This window comes from Lagopus muta, chromosome 30 (genome assembly GCF_023343835.1).
Source record: "Lagopus muta isolate bLagMut1 chromosome 30, bLagMut1 primary, whole genome shotgun sequence".
NCBI classification, from domain to species: Eukaryota; Metazoa; Chordata; class Aves; order Galliformes; family Phasianidae; genus Lagopus; species Lagopus muta.
In genome coordinates, this window is record NC_064462.1 from 79,169 (window position 1) to 87,672 (window position 8,504).

The 8,504-nt window shown below is 51.5% G+C and overlaps 1 long non-coding RNA gene across 1 annotated transcript; it reads left to right on the forward strand.

The window, feature by feature from the left end:
• Positions 1–3,368: 3,368 nt before the first annotated feature.
• On the forward strand, positions 3,369–6,929 carry LOC125686039 (uncharacterized). The gene is made up of 3 exons (XR_007373604.1): positions 3,369–3,577; positions 5,814–5,883; positions 6,078–6,929. It is a non-coding gene; the product is annotated as an uncharacterized LOC125686039 (long non-coding RNA).
• Positions 6,930–8,504: the final 1,575 nt, after the last annotated feature.

An 8,504-nucleotide genomic window follows, 5' to 3' on the forward strand; every position in this document is an offset into this window, starting at 1 on the left:
CGTGTTCTCATGTTCAATACAGAACCAGCAGTGGCAGCAACGATGTCGAGACAATGACTTTCACAGGCATGAGAAGTAATGGAGATGTGCACAGTTCTTCCAGCCGCTGTGCAGAGCGAATCCAAACCAGCGCTCTTCTTTACAAGTCCCTTCGTGCCTGTGAGGATTCTGTCAACGGTGGGTGTGCTTACAATAGAGACATGAGGTAAGCTCTGGGTTTTACTGAATCTTTCTATTATGATTCTACGATTACTTTTGGCCTTTTCGTTTTCCTTCTAGTTTTCTTTCATTGTTATTTTTTCCAGGCGTGTACCTGGACAAAGCCCAGCAGTTCCATGATACCATTGTGTCCGTGATGCTTTCCTAGTGAAGGGAGTTTCACCTGGATGATACCTCCTTGTACAGCCAAATGCACTGAAACAAATAGGAACCTTGCTGTTGTTCATTTCATGTGGTCATTTAAGTGGCCATTTTAATACAATGTATTTTAATCAGAGAGATGGCCAGTGTGATAAAGGAGAACAGAGGTGACAGTAATTGTTTCAATCTGGTGCTACAGCTGTAGCCAAGATCTTTATTGCACATAAGGATACAGCACTTCCTCTTCTGTCAAGTGAAATAAGTGGCACATTTCAACTGGTTCTAGAGCATCACTGTCCTCTAAAGCTGGTAGACTTTTCAGCTGTCCCTTGAAAGGCTGCTCAGCTGCAGTGCCAAGCATTTCTTTTCTGGTGTAGTTAGCTATAAATGTTCTACTTCTGCCGTTAGAGATCCGTGGACAGGTAGATCACATAGCTGTGTGGTGTTCATGGGTACATTGAGAAAGCATTGATGCTGCTTCCCTCGAGATGTCAGTCTCAGCAGATGGCCCTGCAATTAAACTTCTGCCACCAGAGAAATTTTTGCCTTTGTACTTTAACTTTCTGAACTCCAGAAAATTGGTGCACAATCGGTGATCAGCGCTATTCCAAGATACTGGGAAAGGTTTCACATCAGGAAATTAAGAAGATTGGATTGTTTCCCTTGATCTGAATTCTTTGCATCGTTCAGTGCACTGCAGAACGAATGGGTGGCTGCATGAAACAGGTGCAGTGAAAGTTAAACGACAGCTTTGGATGGAAAGGAATGGCAGTAGCTGCCGTCCTGAAATCATGGCTCTTATTAGATGAACGAGCCCTTTGCTCCTTCAATAGAGGCTTCCCAGATGTTGAAGCCTACATCCAGTTTCCAACTTCTTTCTTAAGGAAGATACTGGAAACGTTTTGTGTTTTCTTTGGTGTATAAGTTGTAGCTGGCCTTTTTGTCCCCTCCCAATTGTTTTTTAAGGAAGAAAATGAGGCAGATAATGTCTGTAAGGTTAGAAATCATCACTTCAGCCATTTGGCTTTTTTTTTTTTTTAATTAGTATGTATTTAAGTACTTCTGAGGATAAATATTCACATATTTCTGAACTGAACTGTGATTGTGGAAACTGTATTGCTTGTTTTCTACTCTCTTTCAGTGAATTACCTGGAGCAGGCATTTTGTTCCCTTTCCATGGACTTGAGGGCTGACAAAGGGGAGAACTTTCTTCTGGGATATCTACGGTATGCCTTCAGTCACTGATTTGGCTCTTTAGGTGCTGACAGACTGAGCTCAGACTGCAGCTCAGCAGTTGTCACCTACATCAATGCTTTCAGCTTCCTGGGGTCACTGGAGCTGAGAACTGACTGTCCTGACAGTGCAGCCTCCCAGAATACTGCATTGCAGCCACTCTTCCTCTCCTAACCCCAGAGCTGTACAGTCACCACCATCTGTGGCACCAGAACGCATCTTCAGCCGCCCCTCAGTCCGCAGCCCTCAGAATGCCTTGCATGCTGACCTCCACCTCTGTGTGCTCCAGCACCCACGAGAAGAGACTCCAGGATTAAACATGCTCACCTCTGTGACACCTCTGTTGTCACATCAGGACAACCCTATCGAGCCAGCTTTTCAGTTAACTCGACCCTTTGCACATCCTTCTGCCTCCAACCACCCCAAGGCTATCCCTGTCTTTGCCCTTGTTGGAAATACCCAAATAATTTATCAGGACGGTATTTCTGATAAAGCAGATTTTATTTGCAATTGCAAGGCCGGGCCTCCTGCAGGCAGGAGAGCGCCCTGAAAACAGCCTTACATCCTTTATGCCCTATTATTCCACGCAGATCTCTTTCTCCCCTGGTTCCTCATTGGCTGAGTGCTTCAGGTTCACAATCTTCCCGACACTCAACTGAACCTACGGATACTGGATGAACATCAGCTGTTGCAGCTGAGCACACATCGCTTATTAGTGACTTCTCACACTTGCTCACTCAACACTCGGTCGTAGTTTCTGGACTTCTGCTCGTCCCTGCGTAGAGATGAGCTTGGAAGGAGGACAAGGGGGATGCCTTGATGCCTGCCTGTTGCATCCCAGCCTACCCACAGAGCCAGGCAAGCCAGCCTTGTGTAGAGGCCCTGGCTCCTTTGATGTTTGTTAAGTCTGTTTCTCTTTTGCTGAGGGTCTCTTATCCAAACAGAACAGCCCTCAGTATGCTTTCTAGCCCATAATACCATACCTATACTATTTGCATCATTTAAAAACTATTGCAGTTTTGCAAGCTTAATTAATCACACAATTCAGCAGCTATATTTCTAAAGCACGTTACTAACAATACATTATTTCTACCTTTTCACAGCAACTATTTCTAAGGACAAGTTACAAAATACAAAAGCATTGTGCTCTGCTTCTTCAGATCAATTCCCCCTTTCTCACATCTAACGCAGAAGCAGCATTCCATCCCTACGCGCCCACGAGCACACAGCTGCCCCAGCTCTGCACCCCGTTCCTGCAGCAGGACAAGTTTTCCCGGCCGGCCAATTCAAAGCCGGGTTTGTGCAGAGCAGCGGCTGCTCCGAGGCTTCGGGAGCTCGGCGTGTGCCCGGTGTGCAGCGACACCGCCCGGCTCCGCGGAGCTGCAGCCCCTCATCCCCGCAGTGCGCCGAGCAACCGGGGGGAACCGGAAGGGAACCCGGGGGGGAGCGCGGAGCGGAGCGGCTCTTCGCCCGCCGCTGCCGGGGATGGGAAGCGCTGATGGGCGGCGAAGTGCGGCGCGCAGCGCGGGACGGGCTGAGCCGCTCCGCCGCTCCCGGCCCCGCCGCCGTTACGTAAAGCCCCGAGAGGCGCCCGGCGGAGCCTCCAGATCTCCGCACCGCGGCACCCCGCAACTTCCTCGCGGCTCCGGAGCCGGCCTCCCCTGGCGCCACCGGGGCTCCCGCTCCAACTTCCCCGCCCGCCCGGCCGCGCACCCACCTGCCCGCGCCACGGCAGCCCTCGGGGCGGCCGCAGGGAGCGGACCGGAGCGCCGAGCTCCAGCGGCGTCGGCACCGCCGGAGGCGCGGCGGGAGGCGGGCCCACCGTCCCGGCCCGTGCCGGTCCACATCTGCTGAGAGGGGGAGGGAAAAAGCACAGCAGAGAGGGCCGCACCGGCTTTGGGAAGTCCGCGGGGAGGTGCGCGCGTGGGACTGCCGTGCGTCCGCCGTGCTCGCGGAAAGCGGCTGTCGGGGGCGGGCGTGTGGGGTGAGCATGGCCGCGCGCTGAGAGTCAAATGTCCCCGCACGGACGCCTCCGAGTGCTGGAGGGGCGCCTCCCGAACGCAGCAGAGGGCGGAGGTGGTGGGTGGGGGCAGCGCAAAGGCCCCGCCGTCGCTTCGCGCGGTGCGAGGCCCCGAAGTCAGGGCGGAAAGCGGCGGAGCGCCGCGGGGCTGCGGCGCATTGAGAGCCCGGCGCGGAGGGAGGGCCCGCGCGGCGCGTCCCGCTGGGAGCGGAGCGCTGCGGGGCCGGGAGGGCAGCGGTGCCGGGAGGATCCCCGCCTCCGCGCCGCTTCTGTGGGTGCGTGTCGAGCACCGCTCCTGCGCTTTGAGGGACTTTGCCGTCCCCAGCCTCGCACGTTCCTGCCTGGAACATCTCTCCCCCCCGCCCCCAAATACATCCCCCTAACGGCACTGCTGTCGCTTTTACAAATTGTTCGTGGAGTTCTATTTTTTCCGTATTTTCCCTGAGAGGAAGAATTAGGAAGAGGCCGTAAACGCTTTCCAGGACGAATTAATAAAAACGAAGCGCTAATGGGGCAACGCATTTCAATACACGTCCCTGAGGTCCGCCTAAGGCAGCCAGGTTCTCTATTCCCCAGAGGAGCAGCAGGTGGGGGCAAAGAAGGGATGGGGAAACTTCAGCACTCGCACAGAGGAGTGGCGGGAGGCAGAGCTCCCTGCTGCCCACGCTGTTCTCAGCTCGGGGGCAGGCGGGCACCTCGCTCCCTGCTGCCCACAGAACACCCTTGAGCCCTAACCCGATTAGTGCCCGGCTAATTGCCTCTGTGTCAGACAGCTGTTGGGGGACAAAACACGGCTTTCCCTCCCTCCTGCCCCAGTGTTTTGCTGGTGAGCACTCAGGCAGGATGCTGCCTGTGGAGAGGGAGAGCACTGCCTTGCACAAACAGCCTGCTGTCCAAACCCTGGCTCTACAGGCACCCAGCTCTGTGGGACCAAGGCAGCAGAGGGGAAGTGCTGCAGTGGGCTCTGCGTGTGCAAGTACGAAGCATCTCCCAAGGTGTTTTCAGAGTACATTTGGAACAGATGTAGCAGCTGTTAGGCCAGGGCATTGCTCACCACTCCATGCACTGTCAAACAGGCAGAGATGGTCGTGCTGGCAGCCCCAGAGGAGAAGGAGGGCTCCTGCTCAGTGCTGGGCTGTGGGAGGACCCGCAAAGCACAGCAGCAAACGGTTTGGCTGAGAGCATGGGACAGGACTCATGCCTTTCATGGCTGCACCCTGTGTCATCCAGCACCGCAGGCGTGGGCCAGCTGTGGGGACAGCAGCACTCGGTGTCAGCCTCCTGCAGCAGAAGGGCTGCTCAGAGAGCAGCACACATGGGAGCATCGTGCACAGTGAGCAGCTGAAACACCCTGCATGGCTCTATGGAACCACAGAATGGTTTGAGACGGAAGGGACCCTCAAAGGTCATCTGGTCCAACTCCTCTGCAGTGAACAGGGGCGCCTGCAGCTCCACCAGGTGCTCAGAGCCCTGTCCAGCCTGATCTAGAATGTCTCCAGGGATGGGGCATCCAGCACCTCTTGGCGGTCTGTGCCAGTGCCTCACCACCCTTATTGTGAACAACTTCTTCCTCATTTCCAATTTAATCTCTCCTCCTTGGGTTTGAAACCATTTCCCTGTGACCAATCCTGTCACAGCAGAACCTACTAAAGAGTCTGTCCCCTCCTTTCTTATAGCCCCCCTGAGATGCTCTCAGGTGTCCCCAGAGCCTTCTCTTCTCCATTCCCCAGCTCTCTCAGCCTGTCCTAGTAAGAGCAGTGTTCCATCTCTGGGCGTATTTCTGTGGCCCTTTTATGGACGCACTCCAGCAGGTCCGTGTCTGTCTGTACTGAGTGAGAACTCTGCACTCAGCTGCTGATCTCAGAGCTCCGGAGCGGTTCACCGCGAGTGCCGCTTTCGACCCGTGAGTGCACAGTGCTTTTCCGTAGCTGGGAACGTGAGACATCACCCTCCTGCTTTCCTTCGAGGGAAGGGGCTTTTTTCGCAGCCCGGTTAGGACTTCTTCTGAACGTACAACTCCCTGTTTGGAGTTATGGAGAAGGGAGAGAGAAGGAAAAATGCAGTTGTCGCATTTCAGAATTTATTCACATGTTTTTATTCTATTTTCAACAGTTCCACGTTTACAACAGGAGTTACTTGTGAGTAATTAGCAACTGTTCTTATACTTACATCTACTTCCTTATCTGTTATGCCATTCCAGAGATCTCTGTGACTGAAGGAGATGCTGAGATGGAGCATCTGATCATATTGCAAAGCCACTGGAAACTCAGGTGTGTCTATTTCTTTAGAAATGGAGTTTGTGTTATCACGGAATGATGCCTGAAGGCCGATTCAGAAAGAAATGAAATAATTATTGAGAGAAGAAGGGGAGGGAGGAGATGGGGAGGGGAGGGAAAGCAGAGGTGGATTTTTGGGATCTGTGCAGATGGAAAAACAACAGCAAATCACTCTTCTCATGTTTCAGCAGGAAAACATTCAGTGGAGAAACTGAAGTATCGTTGAATCAAAAAATGCTACAAATAGCTCTGAACTGAGAAGGTGTTTGATGCATTTCCCAGCAGTGCTAAATTCTCCTCAGGCTGATGCACAAAGAACTGTAAGGTTTTGTATTACCGAATGTCTGTTATCCTTTAAAAATATTCCTCTTATAGAGATCACGGTATCAGAACATTCGTGCTGGACTAATTTCTGTAGGCCTGATGTGACGTGACAGATTGCATATTGCTCATAGGCTGGAAATTAAGTCATTAACTAACTCAGAACTTCAGAAGTCCACAAAATGAGGTTCAAAGAAAATTGCTCCCACCAAGTAGCAGGGATGGGTAAGGGAGGCTTTGTCGAGAGAAGGGATGCTGGAAAAGATGTCCCCATGGAGTCCCTTCTCCTCATTATAACCTATCCACGTACTGACTTGCAGGCCTTTTTCACGTAGCTCGTAGTTGTCAATGTGAAAACAAGATGATAATTACTTCACTCAGATGCCGAATGAGCAACAAAATACAACTTCTAGAAATGGAAGAGACACTGCAAAGTAGTTAAATTGACAGAGAGAGGTCAAGTGCAAAGAGGTCCTGGTCGTTTCTGTTACACGATTAATATGAGGGAGTGTGTAAGAGATACACAAAAGAAATATCTCATTGGACATTAAGCCACCCAGAGCTGGGGAACAACGATAGGAGCTCTGCAGTGAGGACATGTATGCGTTCTGTGCAAGAAATTACAATTGGATTCTCTGCTATGCTTTAAGCTAGGTGTAAGAAATACCTGCTCACTGGAACTCAGCAGGCTTTCACAGGCATAAAATCGGTGCTGCGGGTGGAAGTGGGCTCTGAGAAACTATTCCTGAAGATACCAAATGCGGCAAAAGCTTTGATACCCGGAAACAAGACTGAGCTCTTGTCTTCCATATTCAATTTTCCTACAGTTATTTACAAAGTCATCTGAACTTCACCTTTCATTCTCACTATTATTTACAGAATTTGCAAGCACCAACCAAGTCTCTGTCAGAGTTAAAAGGGACATTTCTGAAAACACTGCGACACATCACAAGGGAAAGTAAAACCTAAATACAAAACGGGGTCTGAAAGACGGCCTCGGCCTTCGACGAGTTCATGGGATGTTTCCTTCCTCTTCTTAAGGAAGTACCAACCTTTTAAAATGTGGAATACATGAGCATTTCTTGCCCTTAACAAATGAACACGTATGACAGAGAGAAATGGAAACCAGGCCTGGGGGAAAGTTTGATCCCCAGTTGTTGGTAGACACACAGAATGCAGCACCGCTATAATCAGGCTGAGCCTGCTGGAGAAGAGATGTGTGGCACACCAACGACCGACAGCAGAGAAAACTGAAAGGAATTACATTCATGGCAGTATGAAATGTGAAAGTCAAGGAAATAAACTGGGTGTTGTGTGACCTCCAGTGCAATATGTGGAGAACTAACACACTGAACCTAGTTGTAGTCATGTCGTAGCTAGACTGCATTAGGAGCTTATTCATTTCAATTTTCCTTACCCCCACAAGGACTCAACCTAGTAAATCTCCACAGAACTGCTTACCCCATTCTGAGGAACAGGGCACACAAAAAAGCAGAGATACCCCCACATCCTATCCCCATCTTCTACCCCATATCCATCCTAAATCCATATCCCCACATCCATTCCATACATTATCATACAATCAATGAATATACAGATGACACAGTATACCCGAGAGCTCGGCTTATGCAGTTATACTAGAACAGAAAAGAAAGACACTCACCCTACCTTAGGCTCATGTGGTAAACTCCAGTGGAGCGGATCACCAGAACGGATCCTTCTCCCCTGGCAGTCAGCTCTTAAATGGGTCTCGGAGGGGTGCAGCCAGGCTCCACCACTCCCGGCAGCGCAGGTGAATTGCCTTCACCTATGCTCCCATGGCTGACTCAGGGCTGGCCTCAGGTGACCGGTCAGAGGTTCAGGCTGTGGTTCAGCAGTCCCCGTACACTTATCCATCCCATTATCACCCCGGCCCCATATTCTTCCCCAGTCCATCCCACACTCTTCCCCTGTTGATCCCACATCCATCCCAACCTAATCCCATACCCAGGGCCCATCCCATATATATTCCAATTACCGATCTCCCATTCCATAACCATCCCATATCCCACATCCCAATCCTAAATTTCACATCCTAATCCCACATCCCATCCCCATCTCCCACCTGTCAATCCCAATCCCATCTCCCACCCCCTATAGCAATAGGGCGCACCCTGAAGTCCCGCCCCCATCACCGCCCCGCCCCATGCCAGTGCTCCTCCTATCAACGGCCCCGCACCTCCCCGCCCCCGGGCTCTCATTGGTCCGGTGCAGCTCTGTCCTGCCTCCGGGCTCCCATTGGTCAGTGGCAGCGC